The 21119-nt window shown below is 42.5% G+C and overlaps 1 protein-coding gene across 19 annotated transcripts in view; it reads right to left on the reverse strand.

The window, feature by feature from the left end:
• The window catches only part of TLR3 (toll like receptor 3), a 447684-nt gene that overhangs the window by 20928 nt on the left and 405637 nt on the right, over positions 1-21119 (reverse strand). For 14 of the 19 annotated variants that reach the window (XM_088832563.1, XM_088832565.1, XM_088832564.1 and 11 more), the window contains one exon: positions 18102-18317. The exons of 2 other annotated variants lie outside the window; for them this stretch is intronic. The gene's annotated coding sequence lies outside the window, so the exon portion shown is untranslated. Of the gene's footprint in view, positions 1-1083; positions 1307-18101; positions 18318-21119 lie in introns of all 19 variants that reach the window. 3 more of the 19 variants (XM_088832552.1, XM_088832568.1, XM_088832549.1) reach the window with 2 other exon arrangements.

Consider the following 21119-nt stretch of genomic DNA (forward strand, 5'->3'; position numbering starts at 1 on the left):
CTGTAATACTTTGGCCACCTCATGCAAAGAGTTGACTCACTGGAAAAGACTCTGATGCTGGGAAAGGTTGGGGGTGGGAGGAGAAGGGGACGACCAAGAATGAGATGGCTGGATGGCATCACCGACTCGATGGACAGGAGTTTGAGTGAACTCTGGGAGTTGGTGATGGACAGGGAGGCCTGGCGTGCTGTGATTCATGGGGTCGCGGAGAGTCGGACACGACTGAGTGACTGAACTGAACTGAACTGAACTTTCACTTCTCTTATCTCACTTTATCTTTTCGGCAACCTTGTAAGGCAAATAATGTAGAAATTAACCGTTTGATCAAAGAGATCACGTTTCGCAGTAGAGGAAAAGCTGGCTTTGGCAAAGCCATGAGCCAGTCCTAACTCACTCTGTTCCACTTTACATGGGCAGACTCTGTTAGAGAACAAGTAGACACATCCAGAGAAAATTCAGATTCACTATTTAGTTATCAATTAGCTTTACTGACTTCAACTAGTGTAAGGAATATGCTTGTTAAAAAAATGAACACTTTTTTTTTTATTGTTAATGTAACATGATTACTATTTTTTTTAATTACTCAACTTTTTTAGAGTTGGGAGGTAAGTTTGCTTGGGGGTAAAATGAGAAATGCAGCCTGGGAGATAGCATTTTAGATAGCTCTGAGAAACTATTCAGAGGAAGAAAGAGGAGGAACTAGGATATACAGGAGTTTTTCAACCAAGTGCAGGTAGTCAGGAGTATCAATTCAATCAGTAATTAAAGAAACCATCATTAATTAAAGAAATCAGACTTCCTGGTTTCTCAGGACTTGCCTGGTGGCTCAGATGGTAAAGAATCTGCTTGCAGTGCAGGAGACCCCTGGGTTGGGAAGATCCCCTGGAGAAGGGAATGGCAACCCACTCCAGTATTCTTGCCTGGAGAACTCCATGGGAGAGGAGCCTGGTGGGCTACAGTCCATGGGGTCACAAAGAGTCAGAAGGACTGAGTATCTAACACTTTTCAAGGAATTTAGCACCTTTATATGTATAGGAAGATGCAAGAGTCTGGTTTCACTGAAATCATTCCTTTGATATACACCTTAGCTATCTGGGGCCAGTGTCCTGTGTTTTCACATCTTGGGTTTCCTCAGGGCTCACCGTGGGGAGTGGCTGCAGTCAGATGGCTGCTAAACGGCAGGCATTCTTTCCTTCCTGAGTTCCCTCAGGGCTGACCAGCTCAGGTTGGAGGGCTGCAATCGCTGATAACTGTGGCATCCTTGTTTACTGACATGGCAGGAAATCTTCCATTTCTCACTGTAATGCTATGGATACAGTAAAATATAACAATTGGTAGGAACTGTAGAGATCACTGAATCCAACTTCCTTGTTTGAGAAAGGAGGAAAATGAAACACAGTGAGAAGAGGGCTTTGCCTGCGGACATACTGCAAGCTGCTGCAGTGCTTTATACAAATGAGGCAAGAAAAGAGCCCGGAACAGGTGAAACCTGTCACTAGCTTGAGTTGATTGCAGAAATGAGAGCAAGGAATACATTTGTTTCAGGTGCAAAATGCCCTTTCCTGGGCCCCAGCACTGGGCATGCCACCTTGTGGTTACATTTTTCTGAGCCTCTGTTGTCACATCTATGCTATAATAGCATAAGCAGGTAACTGCCCCGAGTAAATGATTTATCCACTACATCTACGCATTGGGATGTGCAGTAAAACATTCCCAGTATTCAGGTTTCTCCTCTGTGAGCCCCTGAAGACAGGACAGGATGTGTTTGTGTGTGACTCTCCGGTCACTCTTCCATGGTAGGTTAGCTCTGCCAGCTCCAATGGACCAGGCTGCCCTTCAGTATTCAGACCCTTGAGTGGTCTCCACATTGACCCTGGATTTGACCACATGACTAACGTTGGCCAACGGGATATTAGTAAGCACATAGCTAGCCAAGGCTGGATAAGCATTGGCACATGAGAACTTTCCCGCTTCATTTCAGAACCCAGTGGCCATGCGGCGAGAAGCCCAGCTAACCTTGTGCAAGGCAACAGGGAGGAGAACCAAGGGTCTGGCTGGTATCTCCAACAGAGCAACCAGAAGATGGCCATTGAGTACGCCACACTGGGAGTGGATCTTCCAATCCCAGTTGAGTCACTCCAGCTGATGCCCCAGGAGGCAGAGATGAGCTGTCCCCACAAGTCCTGCCCCAACAATTTTAGAAGAACAAACATAAATAACGTGATGTACTAAATCAAAAAAATCTGGTGTGATGTGTTAGACATCATTACATAAAATTCACTCCTTCCATAATCCAACACACCCATCTCTTATGCCTTATAACTTCTTGTACATATCAGGCTTTCCATAATGTTGGCTGAACTAACAAATGGCTCCCCAAAATAATTTTTACGGTGACCTCATAATGCAATTATCAGTTTAGGCATAATATCAGTTCCCATCGAGATATGAACAGTCCTCAATTCATGCTGGCTTCTAAAAACAACACAGGTTAGTTTCTCTTCAGTGTATGTTTCTTAATTATGCATTAACTTATTTATCTATTATGGTGGTAGGTGCTACAGTGAAGACCCTGTGCGGCCAAAAATAATAAAGCAAAGGAAATAAATTTAAAAACCACAAAAATAATAATGTGAAAGATGCAGTTCCTCTTGCCAGCATCATTTCCATTTCTGCTTACTGAAGGGATGGTTTAAATTAAGTCTGTTGTTGGCCAGACAACAAACTCAGCAAGAATTTTAATGAGAGGAAGTAACACTGTGCCCCTCCTGTTACTTTCATTCATGTCTACCAAGCAAGAGTGAACCTGAACTTCCCCTCTGAAAGGAAAAAGAACACACACACGCAACATTTGACACACGGAGCATCTAACTTACTTTGGATTTAATTTTGTTATTTCTTGGTAATTTTACAGGGTGGTTGAAAGTGGTTAGACCTTCTCTCTCTTGTAAATCTAGGGAGGTGGGTTTGTGTGAATGGGTCTTGCGCTTCTTCACTGACAGTCTCAGGATATGGGGAAGGGTGCTTCAAACTCTCTGCTTTAAATTTGGTATTCATTTATTAATTAAAAAAAAAAAATCCCAGCTTCAGTGGTTAACACTGCTCACTTCCACTGCAGGGGGAACAGGTTCTATCCCTGGTTGGGGAATTAAGATCCTGCATACCATGTAGGGTAGCAAAATAAAATAAAATAAAGTTCCACTTCACTATCATCCTACACTTTATTTATTTTCAACGTGGACATTTTCTCAGTAATAATTATGAGTAAATTCAGTTCAGTTCAGTTCAGTCACTCAGTCACGTCTGACTCTTTGCGACCCCATGAATCACAGCACGCCAGGCCTCCCTGTCCATCACCAACTCCTGGAGTTCACTCAAACTCATGTCCATCGAGTCAGTGATGCCATCCAGCCATCTCATTCTCTGTTGTCCCCATCTCCTCCCACCCCCAATCCCTCCTAGCATCAGAGTCTTTTCCAGTGAGTCAACTCTTCACATGAGGTGGCCAAAGTACTGGAGTTTCAGCTTTAGCATCAGTCCTTCCAATGAACACCCAGGACTGATCTCCTTTAGAATGGACTGGTTGGATCTCCTTGCAGTCCAAGGGACTCGCTTCCTGGAATTGTTCTACAGAGTTATGATTAAATAAATAACCCGAGGGGTGCTACCTCTGTCTATATGAGGAGCAGCTTAATTTCAAATCAAAATCTGCTGATAAGAGCACTTGTCCTTACTATTATTACTTTTTCCCCTTTCCTTTGAACTGGAGTATAGTTGATATGCAATATAACATCATCCTACCAAATAGGAAAAGGAGTACGTCAAGGTTGTATATTGTCACCCTGCTTATTTAACTTATATGCAGAGTACATCATGAGAAACACTGGGCTGGAAGAAGCACAAGCTGGAATCAAGATTTCCGGAAAAAATATCAATAACCTCAGATATGCAGATGACACCACTCTTATGGCAGAAAGTGAAGAGGAACTAAAAAGCCTCTTGATGAAAGTGAAAGAAGAGAGTGAAAAAGTTGGCTTGAAGCTCAACATTCAGAAAACTAAGATCATGGCATCTGGTCCTATCACTTCATGGGAAATAGATGGGGAAACAGTGGAAACAGTGTCAGACTTTATTTTTCTGGGCTCCAAAATCACTGCAGGTGGTGATTGCAGTCATGAAATTAAAAGATGCTTACTCCTTGGAAGGAAAGTTATGACCAACCTAGATAGCATATTAAAAAGCAGAGATATTACTTTTCCAACAAAGATCCATCTAGTCAAGGCTATGGTTTTTCCAGTGGTCATGTATGGATGTGAGAGTTGGACGTTGAAGAAAGCTGAACACCGAAGAATTGATGCTTTTGAACTATGGTGTTGGAGAAGACTCTTGAGAGTCCCTTGGACTGCAAGGAGATCCAACCAGTCCATTCTAAAGGAGATCAGTCCTGGGTGTTCATTGGAAGGACTGATGCTAAAGCTGAAACTCCAATACTTTGGCCACCTCATGTGAAGAGTTGACTCACTGGAAAAGACTCCTATGCTGGGAGGGATTGGGAACATGAGAAGGGGACAACAGAGGATGAGATGGCTGGATGGCATCACCGACTTGATGGAGGTGAGTTTGAGTGAACTCTGGGAGTTGGTAATGGACAGGGAGGCCTGGAGTGCTGCGATTCATGGGGTCGCAAAGAGTCGGTCACAACTGAGCGACTGAACTGAACTGAACTGAATACTTTATATGGACATGAATTTGAGCAAACTCCAGGATATAGCGGACGACAGAGGAGCCTGGTCTGCTGCAATCCATGGGGTTGCAAACAGTCAGACACAACTTAGCAAGCAACAACAACAACCACACTTTAAATATCCTAATTAATTCTGAATGAATTGATGCCTACTGGGTTTCCAATGAATGGAGTTATAAATATTAGACAAAGCCATTAAACAATCACACTTAACACAAGGAAGTTCAAAGTATCAAAAGCAACTGATAATTCAGTGGAATCAAATCGAAATGAGTCATTGGTGAGAGCTGAATGCTCCTGCAGGCTGATTTCCACTTTATAAAGCAAATTTTGAATTTGTTATTGTTTAGTCTCTTAAGTCATGTCTGACTCTTTTGGGAACCCATGGACTGTAGCCCCCCAGGCTCCTCTGTCCATGGCATTTCCCAGGCAAAGTAAACACAGAAAATTAAAGAGGTTGTCCAGTGTTGAAAGGATCGGTATTTGCTTTTGAACATGCTTCTTGCCTTTCCCCTAAGAGGAAGCTACACTGTATCTGGGATGATTTATAATAATATGAGAACTGGTCCTTAAAAAATGAGAAGTAAAAGCGGAAGAAAGGTGGGGGAAAGGGAGGTCATTAGGCTAAAGATTTGGAGAAAAAGTACAAAAACCTAATGCAACTCATAAAGTTGTAATCTAGGGTCTACAGTCTGTATAAAATGTTAATCTTATTCTTTACCTAGAAATGGGCCTATATAAGAGTTAAATGTACATTTTTAACATCACCCAAAGAAACGGTAATGTTTCTTTCTGCTTAAACTACCTGTTATAAAGTGGCTTGGACTGTGAAAGGCCCTCAAAGGAAGCGAGTGAATTCCTCAAGAGGAGGAGCTGACCAACCCCTGATCAGGGCCTCAAACTGGGTCAAGAGAGCATTTTTTTAAAAACTCTATTATAATCGACTCCTTGATGTTTGGATATTAGTTTTGAGTTCCATTTTTGGGGTATATTTGAGGACCCCTAACTCCAATACTTTGGCCACCTCATGCAACGAGTTGACTCACTGGAAAAGAGTCTGATGCTGAGAGGGATTGGGGGTGGGAGGAGAAGGGGACGACAGAGAATGAGATGGCTGGATGGCATCACCGACTCGATGGACATGAGTTTGAGTGATGGACAGGGAGGCCTGGCGTGCTGTGATTCATGGGGTCGCAGAGAGTCGGACACAACTGAGCGACTGAACTGAACTGAACTGAACTGAAATAATAGAGGAGACTTCTAGAGATTGGGCTTAATTTGCCCTAAACTTAATAGAAAACAATTTATCATGAGAGTAGAAAGGAGGACAAGAAGTACAAAGAGCCCCAAGTTCCACATTTATACAGTATCAGCCAAGAGCTGGACATGACTGAGCACAGCATACAGCCAAGAAATAGACTGAAATTTCCGGAGTCTCTAGAATCATTCTGGTTAGAGTTAAAGAGTGTATTAAAATATAAGTCATGTTTTTATAACAATAATATTTGGTGTATTTCTTGAGTCAAGGTGAGGGGTCTGGCTACATTGTTGGAGGGTATATTGTTGTTCAGTTGCTAAGTGGGGACTGACTCACTTTGTGACCCCATGGACTGCAGCACGCCAGGCGTCCCTGTCCATCACTATCTCCCAGAGTTTGCTCAAACTCACGTCCATTGAGTTGGTGATGCTATCCAACCATCTCATCCTCTGTCACCCGCTTCTCCTCCTGCCCTCAATCTTTCCCAGCATCAGGGTCTTTCCCAGCGAGTTGGTTCTTCACATCAGGTGGCCAAAGTATTGGAGCTTCAGCACTAGTTCTTCCAATGAATATTCAGGGTTGATCTCCTTTAGGATTGACTTGTTTGATCTCCGTGCTGTCCAAGGGACCCTCAAGAGTCTTCTCCAACACCACAGTTCGAAATGATCAAGTCTTCAGCGCTCACCTTTCTTTATGGTCCAACTCTCACATCCGTACCCAAATACTGGAAAAACCATAGCTCTGACTAGAAGGCCCTTTGTTGGCAAAATAACTTCTCTGCTTTTTAATATGCTGTCCAGGTTGGTCATAGCTTGCCAGTTTTGTTGGTGATAGGCAAGCTAGTGAGGTCTTTGGCCTAAATTGGATGGCAAGTGGGCTTCAGAATACATCATGTTTGGTTGAAACAAGGGCTTATTTGAAAGGCTTAAGGCTCCAGAACACAAATTAATGAAAACTTCATGACCAATAGACTGGATGGTGTGCAGCTTCACTTGACAGTGTTTCATTGCCTAAAGCAGAGGTCTGTGCACACAGGCCCACCCCCCATGTATTTTTATCAAAGAGAGGTTTTCTAGTTGTATTATTATGGGGTATGATGTTGATTCCATTATTATCTCTGAAAGTGATTTGCATTTATTAAGTGGAGTTTTCTATCTTTCCTCTGGATCTTCCACTGTATAGAGGCACTGGCGCTGGAAAAAGTATTTTAACTCCCTAGGGAGGATCAGATGGGGAGCAAGATTGATGATCTACCCCCAATAACCTGAATAGAGAGGAAGATCTGGACACTGGAAGTTTATGTTACAGGGGCTCTTATATCCAATGGGCAGGTGTGTGGCTCAGGGAACAACCTGGATCTATCGGATCTCAGTAGAGTGTGCTCCCTGGATCTGGCCTCAGGCCATATGGGATGCAAGCAGGATAGAAAATCTATACAAAGAGGGTGAGACAATCTTCAGTTCAGTTCAGTTGCTCAGTCGTGTCTGACTCTTTGTGACCCCATGGACTACAGCACGCCAGGCCTCTCTGTCCATCACCAACTCCCGGAGCTTGCTCAAACTCATGTCCGTCGAGTTGGTGATGCCATCCAACCATCTCATCCTCTGTCATCCCCTCCTCCTGCCTTCAATCTTTCCCAGCAATCAGGGTCTTTTCCAATGAGTCAGTTCTTTGCATCAGGTGGCCAAAGCTTCAGCTTCAACATCAGTCCATCCAATGAATATTCAGGATTGATTTCCTTTAGGACTGACAGGTTTGATCTCCTTGCTGTCCAAGGGACTCTCAAGAGTCTTCTCTAACACCACAGTTCAAAAGCATCAATTCTTTGGCGCTCAGCTTTCTTTATGGTCCAACTCTCACATCCATACATGACCACTGGAAAAATCATAGCTTTGACTAGACAGACTTTTGTTGGCAAAGTAATATTTCTCCTTTTTAAAATGCTTATTAATATGCTGTCTAGGTTGGTCATAGCTTTTCTTCCAAGGAGCAAGCATCTTTTAATTTCATGGCTGCAGTCACCATCTGCAGTGATTTTGGAGGAGCCCAAGAAATAAAGTCTGTCACTGTTTCCATTGTTTCCCCATCTATTTGTCATGAAGTGATGGGACCAGATGCCATGATCTTAGTTTTTTGAATGTTGTGTTTTAAGCCACCCTCCTCTTTCACTTTCATCAAGAGGCTCTTTAGTTCCTCTTCACTTTCTGCCATAAGGGTGGTGTCATCTGCATATCTGAGGTTATTGATATTTCTCCTGGCAATCTTGATCCCAGCTTGTGCCTCCTCCAGCCCAGCGTTTCTCATGATGTGCTCTGCATATAAGTTAAATAAGTGGGGTGACAATATACAGCCTTGACTTACTCCTTTCCCAATTCGGAACCAGTCCGTTGTTCCATGTCCAGTTCTACCTGTTCCTTCTTGACCTGCATACAGATTTCTCAAGAGGCAGGTCAGGTGGTCTGATATTCCCACCTCTTTCAGAATTTTCCACAGTTTGTTGTGATCCACCCAGTCCAAGGCTTTGGCATAGTCAACAAAACTGAAGTAGATGTTTTTCTGGAACTCTCTCGTTTTTTCTGTGATCCAACAAATGTTGGCAATTTGATCTCTGGTTCCTCTGCCTTTTCTAAATCCAGCTTGAATATCTGGAAGTTCTCAGTTCATGTACTGTTGAAGCCTGACTTGGAGAATTTTGAGCATTACTTTGCTAGTGTGTGAGATGAGTGCAATTGTGTAGTACTTTGAACATTCTTTGGCAATTGCCTTTCTTTGGGATTGAAATGAAAACTGACCTTTTCCAGTAATGTGACCACTGCTGAGTTTTCCAAATTTGCTGGCATACTGAGGGCAGCAGTATCATTTAGGACCTAAATAGCTCAGCTGGAATTCCATCACTTCCACTAGCTTTGTTCGTAGTGATGCTTCCTAAGGCCCATTTGACTTTGGACTCCAGGATATCTGACTCTAGGTGAGTGATCACACCATCACGGTTATCTGGGTCATTAAGATCTTTTTTGTATAGTTCATTTGTGTATTCTTGCCACCTTTTCTTAATATCTTCTGCTTCTGTTAGGTCCATACCATTTCTGTCTTTATTGTGCCCATTTTTGCATAGTAAAGGACAGAGACAATCTTAAAGGCCCATGCTGCTGCTGCTGCTGCTAAGTCACTTCAGTCGTGTCCGACTCTGTGTGACCCCATAGACGGAAGCCCACCAGGCTCCCCCTTCCCTGGGATTCTCCAGGCAAGAACACTGGAGTGGGTTGCCATTTCCTTCTCCAATGTGTGAAAGTGAAAAGTGAAAGTGAAGTTGCTCAGTCGTGTCCGACCCTTAGTGACCCCACAGACTTCAGCTTACCAGGCTCCTCCATCCATGGGATTTTCTAGGCAAGAGTACTGGAGTGGCTTGCCATTGCCTTCTCATCAGGCTTCCCTGGTAGCTCAGCTGGTAAAGGCCCATATAAGTCTGTATACTTGGAGGAGAGACACTTCATCCTTTAAATACAGGAAAGGGTGATGGGAAAGTTTTTAAAGTTTATGTAAAATATGAGTCAACCAAGGGACCTTGAATTAAGAGAGATTAAGGCCCAGCGAAAGGCAGAGACTTATTTAACAGGTTATTGGTAATTTTATAACTTGAACAGAAGCTGTTGAGGAATGCATTAGTTTTCTCAGTTTAACCTGTTAGGAGGGCCCTCTTGGAGGCAGTAAATTCTGCTCAGTGCCTTTTACAGGAGACCAACGGTATTTGTTTTGAGAAGTGAAATGTATGCTTTGGTTCTGATCAGTCATGTCTGGAACCCTGAAGCATATTATTCATTGTGCTGAGTGTCTATGTCACTGCAGGATATTTTAAGGCAAAGGGTACTATGACCGTGGGAAATTTAGGGAAGGCAAAATTATTTTTTTTCTCTTTAATATTTGATTGTTTCCCTGAGATTAAAAAGGCCACCATTCTTAAATTTATCACATCCCAGATATTGGCCAACAATTATGACTTGAGCTCCCATATTGATTAAGTCCACGAAGTTTGTTCAATTGGTATATTTTAGCAAATATTTAAGTTAATTTAGAACCTATGCAGCAGAGGCACAAGAGTCAACCGGCATCAATTTATCTTTTTGTTATACACATTTTAAAAGTAAATTTTGGATTGCCAATGGGTCAAATTATGGACCTTTGTTTGAAATTTATATACTTAAGTAATATATAGAATTTATATAATAAAGTACATAATTAAACATTTCATTCCTCTGTATTCTTTCCAGTGGGGTTGCTCCTAGTTGGTTAAAGCCTCAGTTCTTATTTTCTGTCTCTGTCTGATAATTCACTGGAGAACCTTCCAAATGAATGCAGGGAAAGCAGGGGAAGGGCTAGGACCTACCTAGCAGCTGCTGTCTGTCTTTCCCAGGGTTCCCAGGCCACCTTCCAGGGGCTGGGGTGTGCACTTTGAGGGTACAGCAGGCAGCCTGACCTTGGACAGTGCAGTTAGCCCCCTTTTCTTGAGTATGAGCCCTTCTGCATGTTGATACAGGCAGCACTTACTGAAGTCTGAGTGCAGTGGCTCAGGGTTTTTTGCCTTATTCAAGCAACTGGGTAACTCAGGTAGGCATTCTGGAGAGGGGGAGTCCTGTATGGGAGTAAGATATTGGTGTTCTCGTGCCAAGAGCCCCCTTTGGATTAAACATTGGGCTACTGGTCCCCAGGGATGACAACAAGAGTGTGGGGAGCATGTTGGTTGGAGAGAGGTGAGGTCCACAATGCGAAGAGGACAGGCGGGGGCCAGAGCTCATCTTAGCAACATCGACATCGAGACTGGGGTGCTGACTGTCTGCCCTGGGGGAGCCACCCAACACCTTCCTCCACAGGGTACCCAGGAAACACAGGGAAGAATAAGGGTTCTGCTCCAAATAATAATAAAGAAACGCCAATGTCAAAGATGTGATGGGCCCTGGAATGAGCCTCTGCCAAACACAGGTTGTGACCCGAAACCCAGGAGCATGTCCAGCGCTCCTGCTGCCCTAAGGTGGACCCACCTGGGCTAGTATCTAGAAGTCCGGTTTAGCCAGTGAGGACTACTCATTTTGAATGTTCCCCGATCTGGGACATTAGCAAGGAGAGATGTGGCAAGTTCATCAGAGGCACAGATTTTATCCTAAGTGACTCTCTCAGGAGCTTGGAACCAATCAGTAAGACAAGCGCAGTCCCATTCACAGAGCTGCTCAAGAGCCCATGCACAGCATTCTGCTCACAGCATCAGCTGTTTTATAAGATTTAAAGATTCTTTTGATGGTGAAGCAGGATACAATAGCACTCAGACGAAAGGCAGATCCAAACCAGAGAAGGCTGCCAGCCAGGCCCACACAGGGTGTTGCAGTTTGTGACAGCGTAGCAGTAAGCTGGGTTGTGGGGACCTTAGCTAGTTTTTATGGCTTCCTGTGGATTGACTAATTTGAATACTTTCAGCAGAATCTGGGGCCAAGGGGCTGTCCCTACCGGTCTGGAACCAAACTCCAGGGCAACTGGGGTAAATGTACACTGGCCTTTGTGAGAAAGTCCTGTAAGGGAAGTGGTTGTGGTGTGGACTTAATTGCTCAAGCTGTGGGGTGTGGATTAATTGCTCAAAAACAACTGAACAGCTTCAAGCCACGACCTCAAAACAGAGTCAAGACAAGGTTCGGTCAGTTCAGTTCAGTCGCTCAGTCATGTCTGACTCTTCGAGACCCCATGGACTGCAGCACGCCAGGCCTCCCTGTCCATCACCAACTCCCGGAGTTTACTCAAACTCATGTCCATTGAGTCGGTGATGTCATCCAACCATCTCATCCTGTCATCCCCTTCTCCTCCTGCCTTCAATCTTTCCCAGCATCAGGGTCTTTTCAAATGAGTCTGCTCTTTGCATCAGGTGACCTTTAAGTATTGGAGTTTTAGCTTCAACATCAGTCCTTCCAATGAATATTCAGGACTGATTTCCTTTAGGATGGACTTTTTGGATCTCCTTGCTGTCCAAGGGACTCTCAAGAGTCTTCTCTAACACCACAGTTCAAAAGCATCAATTCTTCAATGCTCAGCCTTCTTTGTAGTCCAACTCTCATATCCATACATGACTACTGGAAAAACCATAGCTTTGACTAGATGGGACCTTTGTTGGCAAAGTAATATTTCTGCTTTTTAATATGCTGTCTAGGTTGGTCATAACTTTTCTTTCAAGGAGTAAACATCTTTTAATTTCATGGCTGCAATCACCATCTACAGTGATTTTGGAGCCCCCCCAAAATAAAGTCTGTCACTGTTTCCATTGTTTCCCCATCTATTTACCATGAAGTGATGGGGCCAGAAGCCATGATCTTATTTTTCTGAATGTTGAGCTTCAAGCCAACTTTTTCACTCTCCTCTTTCACTTTCATCAAGAGGCTGTTTAGTTCTTCTTTGCTTTCTGCCATAAGGGTGGTGTCATCTGATATCTGAGGTTATTGATATTTCTCCTGGCAATCTTGATTCCAGCTTGTGCTTCATCTAGCCCAGCATTTCTCATGATGTACTCTGCATATAAGTTAAATAAGTGGGTGACAATATACAGCCTTGATGTACTCCTTTCCCAATTTGGAACCAGTCTGTTGTCCCATGTCCAGTTCTAACTGTTGCTTCCTGACCTGCATACAAATTTCTCAAGAGGAAGGTCAGGTGGTCTGGTATTCCCATCTCTTGAAGAATTTTCCACAGTTTGTTGTGATCCACCCAGTCAAAGGTTTTGGCATAGTCAATAATGCAGAAGTAGATGTTTTTCTGGAACTCTCTTGCTTATTCAACAATCCAACAGATGTTGGCAATTTGATCTCTGGTTCCTCTGCTTTTTCTAAATCCAGCTTGAATATCTGGAAGTTCTCGGTTCAACTACCGTTGAAGCCTGGCTTGGAGAATTTTGAGCATTACTTTACTAGACAATGTTAGAAAACACAAAACAAACCAAAATTATATGACATCAACAAACTAGGACAAGAAGAAACTTCCTCAACAAAATAAGCTGCTGCTGGTGCTGCTAAGTTGCTTCAGTCGTGTCTGACTCTGTGCGACCCCATAGACGGCAGCCGACCAGGCTCCGCCATCCCTGGGATTCTCCAGGCAAGAACACTGGAGTGGGTTGCCATTTCCTTCTCCAATGTGTGAAAGTGAAAAGTGAAAGTGAAGTCGCTCAGTGGTGTCCGACTAGTAGCGACCCCATGGACTACAGCCCACCAGGCTCCTCTGTCCATGCGATTTTCTAGGCAAGAGTACTGGAGTGGCTTGCCATTGCCTTCTCCGCAACAAAATAAGAGCTATTATGAAAACCCCACAGCTAATATTATACTCATTGATGAAAGACTAAAAGCCTTTCCCCTAATATCTGAAACAAGACAAGGATGCTCGCTTTTGCCACTTCAATTCAACATAGTATTGGAAGTTCTCAGGAGGAAAATTAGGTGAGAAAAATAAACAAAAGACACTCAAGTTAGGAAGAAAGAAGTGAAATGACCTCTGAACAGGTATGACATGATCTTATATATAGAAAACTCCAAGGATCACACACACATAGGATCACACATACACACACACACACACACACACAGATTAATAGAACCAATAAATTCAGCAGAGTTGCTGGATACAATGTCAACACACAAAACTCAGTTGTGTTTCCATGCACTAACAATAAGTAAATCTGAAAATAAATGAACAGAACAATTTCATGGGAATTCCCTGGCAGTCCAGTGGTTAGGACTCCTCACTTTTACTGCTGAGGGCAGGGGTTCAGGCCCTGGTTGGGGAACTAAGATTCCTGGAGCCACATGACCAAAAAAGAAGGAAGAAAACAATTTCATTCACAGTAGCATCAACAAGTAGGTATCTTACCACATGTGATTTCTAAATATGATTCCCAACTACTAAGAAAGGCATATACTGTGATACTTCGGAGCTTATCAAACCCAAGGTCAAATCATGACTCAGTCACTTACTAGCTTTATGATCTTCGGCAGTTTTCCTCATCTAAGCATGAATTTCCTCCTCAGTCAACTGGGGACAGTGTAACCCAATTAACAGAATTACTGTGAAGATTAGGGATGATTCAACTCAATGTTTGGCATATAGAGTGTACTCAATAAATTATAGCTATTGATTGGTTTTTTTTCTACTAACATCAATCAAGTAATTCTTATAAGAAAGCTAGATAGGCAGTACCTCTGAGTTCTGAGCACTCCAAACAAACAAGCTAATTGTGTACAACAGCTTGTGTGCACATAAATGGGATTTCATCAGATTAACAATGTTGTATTTCTTGAGGACTACCCATAGATAGTCTAGGAAAACAGGACCTGATTTTATCTGTCAAATCACCATCTTGGGGTATTCAGATACTGTTACCGCCAGGTGCCCACATGTCTCAGGGCACACCACCAGCACATCAAAGGGGAGACTGGCTAAGGAGATGTCATTGACAAGGACCTGAAGATATTAGGAGACTTAAACGTGTATGTTTTAAAAATAAGGATATGCCATTAACATTGGTAGTTATTGTTCAATCTTCATCCAAAATGTTATACCAATCCTCAAATTATATTCCTGCCAAATAGATCTTGAGAGTTCCTTCTTTCATATAGTTTCAAGGATACTTAAACTTCGACAATTTGATAAATGAAAAATAGCATCTTTGGGGTGTGTATGTGTGTACACTCAGTTGTGTTCGACTCTTTGCAACCCCATGGACTGCAGCCTGCTCGGCTCCTCTGTCCATGGGATTTCCCAGGCAAGAATATCGGACTGTGTTGCCATTTCCTCCTGCAGGGGATTTTCCTGGCCCCAAGGATCAAACCTGCATCTCCTGTATTGTAGGTGGATTCTTTACCACTGAGCCATCAGCAAATTTTATTTTTTTTAATTTATTCATTCATTTACTTATTTAAAAATTAATTTTTATTGGAGTATAGTTGATTCACAGCATTGTGTTAGTTTCTGCTGTACAGGAAAGTGAGTCAATTATACATTTACATATATCTACTCTTTTTTTAGATTCTATCCCCATATAGGTCATTACAGAGTACTGAGTAGAGTTCCTGTACTATACAGCAGGTTCCTATTAGTCATTCTATTTCTAGTAGTGTGTATATATCAATCCCAATCTCCCAATTTTTCCCTCCCCTTCTTTTTCTCCCTTGGTAACTGAGCGAAGCTGAGGATTTTTTCATCTTTATTTGTTTTTCACTAACGTTTCTGATTATGTTATTTTCTGGTTTTTCTACTGTTTCTGTAATTTTTCTTTAGTATTTATAAGAAGATTTTTAATACTAAGAAAATGAAACTTTTTATTATATACCCTGTCATTTTGCCTGGTTTGTTAATTGCCCTTTTTTTTTGGCCACACCGCTTATGGGATCGTAGTTCTCCCACCAAAGATCGAACCTGGGCCCCCTGCAGTGGAAGCATGGAGTCTTAACCACTGAACCACCAGGGAAGTCCCTGTCTTTAAATTTTTTTCAGAGTTGTTTCAGGCCATGAAAAAGTTTAGTGTAATCATACTTATCCATCCACTCACAGCGTCTGAATTTTGTTTCTTGCTTAGAAAGGTTTTTCGACTCTATGCTCTTCCATTTCATTCTGGGAATTTAACTCCTCAATATACTCTCCAGAATGGTTAAAACATTATGTTCAAAAACCTTCACTGCACTAATACAGGATTGGTCCATAACATTTGCTAACTCAATAAACAGAATACTTGCAGGGGAGTTAAAATGAGGTAGGTATATATTTACCATTTTAGAAAGGTTTTCAATTTATATTGTTAACTGAAACAGCCAAATTGCAAAACAATATATGGTATGCTCCATTTCTGTAAAAAGAGGAAAAAACACCTATATCTCTAAAGTATATTCTTTTATAGTCTTAAAAAAGCTCTAGAAAGTTATGTAAGACAGTGTGAATAGTAATTCCTCCCAGAGAAGGGAGAACTCTAGGTATATGTGTGAAGGAAAAAGGATTTAATTTTCATAGTAAACTCTTGCATGTTGTTTAAACTTTTATCATGCCCATACTCTGTTCTTATTAACATAATAAAGAATGAATACTAAGAGGTGGAGGCTTTGAAGATATGGCAGTGGCAGCAGATAAAAGCAGATTTAAAGTAGATAGAGCAATTGGATAGCAAAACCTCAAACCCATGGACTGCATCTAAAGAAAAACTAGTTGGCAAAGTATCAGAAGGTAAGTATAAGCTATCAACAGCATCACACCAGCATCCACACAGAAGAAATTAGAGGGATATGGCATTTGGCAAATCTAAGTAAACATTCAGCTTTTGGATGTGGAAGTTTACATTTAGCCAGATCTCTAAAATTGCCCCTCATATAAACCCAGGAATGTTAAAGAAATAAACCTTTTTGTTTTCTTGCTGACTTGAATATATCAATGTCCTTATCCTTAAAATATGAAAAAAAACAAAAACAATTATACAGTTCTAAAAGAGGAAGATGAGATCTTTTAACATTTTGCTGCCATCAAGCTTGGCCACTTTAGCAATAAACACACTTTAGTACTAAACCAAGTAGCAACCCACTCCAGTGTTCTTGCCTGGAGAATCCCAGGGACGGCAGAGCCTGGTGGGCTGCCGTTTATGGGGTTACACAGAGTCGGACACGACTGAAGTGACTTAGCAGCAGCAGCAGCAGCACTAAACCAAACTATTCTAAGATGCTTTTGAGACCTAAAATATGTTACTTTGGTCCAACACACCTTTATATCCATTCACAGAGGAAATTTTTGTTCCAAACTTGGGAAGTTTAATGACCCAGCATCATGCAATGGTTGGTCCTTGTATAGAAAACAAAATTCTTCTCAACAGGAATGTAATTAACTTAAGATCATTTAAAGAGTGCTCATGAACCAATCAAATGCAATTTGAGAGAACATTTCTTCCATCTTTTTTGGTTTAAGTTTTTGGAAAGTTCCTGACGAGGCCTAGCAAAAGGCACAGGACTTTGAGGAACTGGCTAATCTGCTAAGCAAGGAGAGAATTTGACCATCCTCCTTTTTGTGTTGAGACTGCAGAACTGCCTTTGCTTCATTAAGTTAATGAGACAAGGTTTCTGGAGAAGCCACTCATTTGTAAAGCACCCCCTTTTCATATGATCAGTGTGTCAATAATGTCCGTCCCTGGTACCACCAGGCCCTGAGGTGGGGAGACCTGCTCCTTGGCATTTGGAAATGAGATACACAGTTATGAAAATCCTCTTCCTCTGCCTCACAGTTTGGGCGTGGCCCAAGTTTCGAGTGATCACTTCAGCTGTGCTGCACTTTTGCAACATCAGACGATCACTTCTGGGTATCATTTTAAACTAGCCTAATGGAAATGACGGACAGGGAAGCCTGGCGTGCTGCAGTCCATGAGGTCACAAAGAGTCGGACACGACCGAATGACCGAACTGAACTGAACTGAATGAAAATGACAGGAAACAGATTGAGGAAATGGGAAACAGCCAGGAAGTTGAACTTTTAGACCCATAGTCATGAATTTAAAGCACTTCTGACAGAAAGAGGCACAGCAGTGAAAGCTACAGCTTTGTAATCAGAAGGATTAACGTTAGCGTCCCAGTTCTGTCAGTTAATGACTATGAATGACCTTGGGTGGCCTTAACTTCTACATCTGAATAACAGCTTTAGTGATACCCACCTTAGAGGACTATTGTGAGGATTAAATGAAATAGTGGATGCGCATGTCCAGCATACAGTGAATATTCAATGAATGGTCATTACTATTATTAGCATCTTTCAGTGATAATTTTACTTTCCTATTTAATACTTTTTAGCAATTACAATGAAATAGCCTTAAGACTCTGTTTTACTTAACGTGTTCTTGTTTTAAATCAGATATAGTTATACAAGTATGATATGTTCCTTCTTTCCTTCTAGAATACACATAAGTCTCTACAGTGTATGATGTATCTGCTGATGTTCAAGTTAACCTGTAAGGTTATATTCTAGGCTATGTTTGCTTTCATTGTATTGGCAGCTAGGGTCATGTCTCACATCTGAACTCCCAAGTCAGTAGGGGGATCACAATCACTGCCTCACCTTAGGTTTGGGAATTTCTGTGGCTACAATGGAAAAAATTCAACTGGTGCTTGGAATGCCTGATCTTCTGCTTCAGAGCGCTTCTCAGGGTTTTTCAGCAGAAGAGGCTCATTTTGCCTGGTCCCTCTTTCAACTTCCGTTTCTGTGGTTGGGTAACACTGCTGTTCCTCTGGGTGGTGAGAGGTGTCAAGGATCTTGTCATTTCAACATGCAACGCTAGATGGAGCAAAGAGATCAGTTCCGTTTTGTTTTTAAATGCTGGCAAAATTAAATTTCACTTTAAAATTCGGTGACCGGATAGGCTACCCAGAAATTAGAGTCATTAGACACTTGAGTTTGCTCCTCGTTCCTTCCTTTCTTCTCCGTTTTCTCATGCTCCTTGTTTGGACCTGCAGCAGCCATGAGATTTGGGTTCCCTCGCAGTGGTAGAAAAAGCAGAGGGTTTTCCTGCTGATTGTCCAGGAGTAAGCACAAGAGCTACTGGGACAGTTTTCCTATGTCAGGGGATACTCAGCAGACCGAAGTCCACGTCTGCTTTACACGCGTATGTTTTGCTGCCTGTCTTCTAAGTCTGTAGGGCTGCTGAGTTGTGCCTATGGCCCACCTCTTTCTTCAGCATCCTTCCCCTCCCCCTCACTGGGTCAAGCACAACAGTAAGCCGCTGTCTGTATCACGGGAGTTGCTCCCTCCCATTCCCACCGCCCCCACCTCCCCAGCCTTCCCTGTACATCACTCCGTTTTTTCTGCAGCTTCATCTCTCTTATCTACATCCCTTCCTGGAAAAGCCCGACTTTTCATCAGTTCCCTCCCGTGTGTGACAGATGAACTGAATCAGATTGTATAAATCCACTGTCACTTCCCCAGTTTACAGAGCTCATAATTCTTGGTCGAGATCAGTTTGATCCCTTTGTTCTTCTTCCCTTCTGTTTTCTGTTTCATCTCTTGCACAGCCTTCTGCAACCTTTATTCTAAACAGCCTGGTTCAGTCATTGGATGGCTAAGTGGATGAAAGGCTAGTTCCCCTGACCTCACCCATCTCTAACACTGACTTTCCTGTTTCCTCCCACCCGACCTCCTTCCTCCCATTCTACTTACTTGTCCTGATCGTTTAACTGTCCTTTGCTAGTGACTGAATGCAGGGCCCTCGCTCAGATTCCTCCCTTTCAAGTCAGTTCATTCGTGCAATCTTTCCTGTGCTCTCCTATTGCTTCCCTGCTGTGTCATTTTAATTGCTGGTGTTTTGGTATTTTGTTTTCCACATTTATCTCTGGCTTACGTGCATGAGGTCTCTGCTCATTAAAATGGATTAACTGAGATATTTATTGAAGTGGCAGACTTGGATTCATCTCAGCTTGCAAATGAAATCGGAATCTGACTATAAGATTGTAAAAATAAAACTGAGCTGGTAAGTTGGATCATTGCGGAGTATCAGGTAAACATAAAAAATGAGTTAGCTTTAATTCTTCAGAAGATAGTCCACGGGTCAACAGTCTTAGATGCAAATAAAAATGACAGAACTGGGCCTGCTGCTCACCTCCATCTGGGCAATTCTCAGCCTTTACTGACAGATAACTGGTGTTCTGCCAATTATTTCTCTACTGTTTCTCATTATTTATATTAAATGTTGGGAGCAAAGTTTCTCCCAATATGCACAGTCCGTTTAAAGAGCCATGGAGTATGTACAAAACTTTCCTGTTGACTCAGATGGTAAAGAATCTGCCTGCAATGCAGGAGACCCAGGTTCAATTTCAGGGTCAGAAAGATCCCCTGGAGAAGAGAATGGCAACCCACTGCACTATTCTTGCCTGGAGAATCCCATGGACAGAGGAGCCTGGTGGGCTACAGTCAACAGGGTCTCAAAGAGCTGGACACGACGGAGTGACTAACACTACTTTTCATGTACAAAAGCACATTTACTTCTTTATATTTAAAACTAAGAATGGGTGGGATTTTGATAGGTAATTATATATTTCAGTTCAGTTGCTCAGTCGTGTCCGTTAAGAACTATGTTAATATGTGTACAAATAAGGTTTTTTTTTTCACACTATAAAGTGTTTCATAGCAATTTAATTCCACTTGTAATAACATGAATGGGATAGAAAAATCATCTATGCCTTGGCTTGCTGATATCATGTCCAAGCAGGAGAGACTGCATCTTGGGCCTGGAAATTAATTTCAGCGCCGATCCTGGCTGAAAATAACTCAGGATGTTTGTTAAACTGATTTGGGCTTGACTGGAGTTCAGATGGATGAAAACTCTGCCTCTCTGTGGACGATTGTAGGTTAGAGAGAAATTGATGTGCCCAATTTCCATTTCTTAAAATAAAAAAAAAGCCTTCTAACTCAGTGAAAGTAGCGACCCCATGGACTGCAGCCTGCCAGGCTCTGCCTTTTGCTTCCTGCAGGCCTATTCATCAATAAAGTAGACATGCTCAGTTCAGTTCAGTTCACTTCAGTTGCTCTGTCGTGTCCGACTCTTTGCGATCCCATGAATCACAGCACGCCAGGCCTCCCTGTCTACTGGCTAACTTGAACTGAGTGACCGGGTGGCAAAACTCTCCACACTGCACTCAGGTGGGTAAAGAAAACGAAGCTTCTCAATTTCTCTATAACCGATCACACCGCAGTCAGCAGTTTTGATCTGCTGGGGTTGGTGATGAGGAAAAGGTAGGATGGTGAATCCAGATTTAGCTCACCCTGATTTTTTAATGTAAAATCCCCCTTCATTAGATGCTCAGATGGCCTCTCTCAGCTTCTTCCCACCCTCTCCCAACACCAAGGGAACAGGCACAACGGTTCGCTCTCCCCACTCAAAAACTCCCCGCATTCACCACATCCTCCTAGCAGAGCAGGCAGGGTCTCCTGAGCAGTCCTGCTCCCCACAACGTCTCTTCTCTACCATCAGGGCTGAAGCTCTGGGATCCCAGCACCTTTATGCGCTTCGGAGATTCATAAAATTCCTTCTCTTTTCCCCTCTCTCTTCACCTCTCTCCAGCTTACTCTTTTTTCTTTCTCATC

Source organism: Moschus berezovskii, chromosome 26 (assembly GCF_049115385.1).
Source record: "Moschus berezovskii isolate FMDL1 chromosome 26, NW_MosBer_1.0, whole genome shotgun sequence".
Lineage (NCBI taxonomy): Eukaryota > Metazoa > Chordata > Mammalia > Artiodactyla > Moschidae > Moschus > Moschus berezovskii.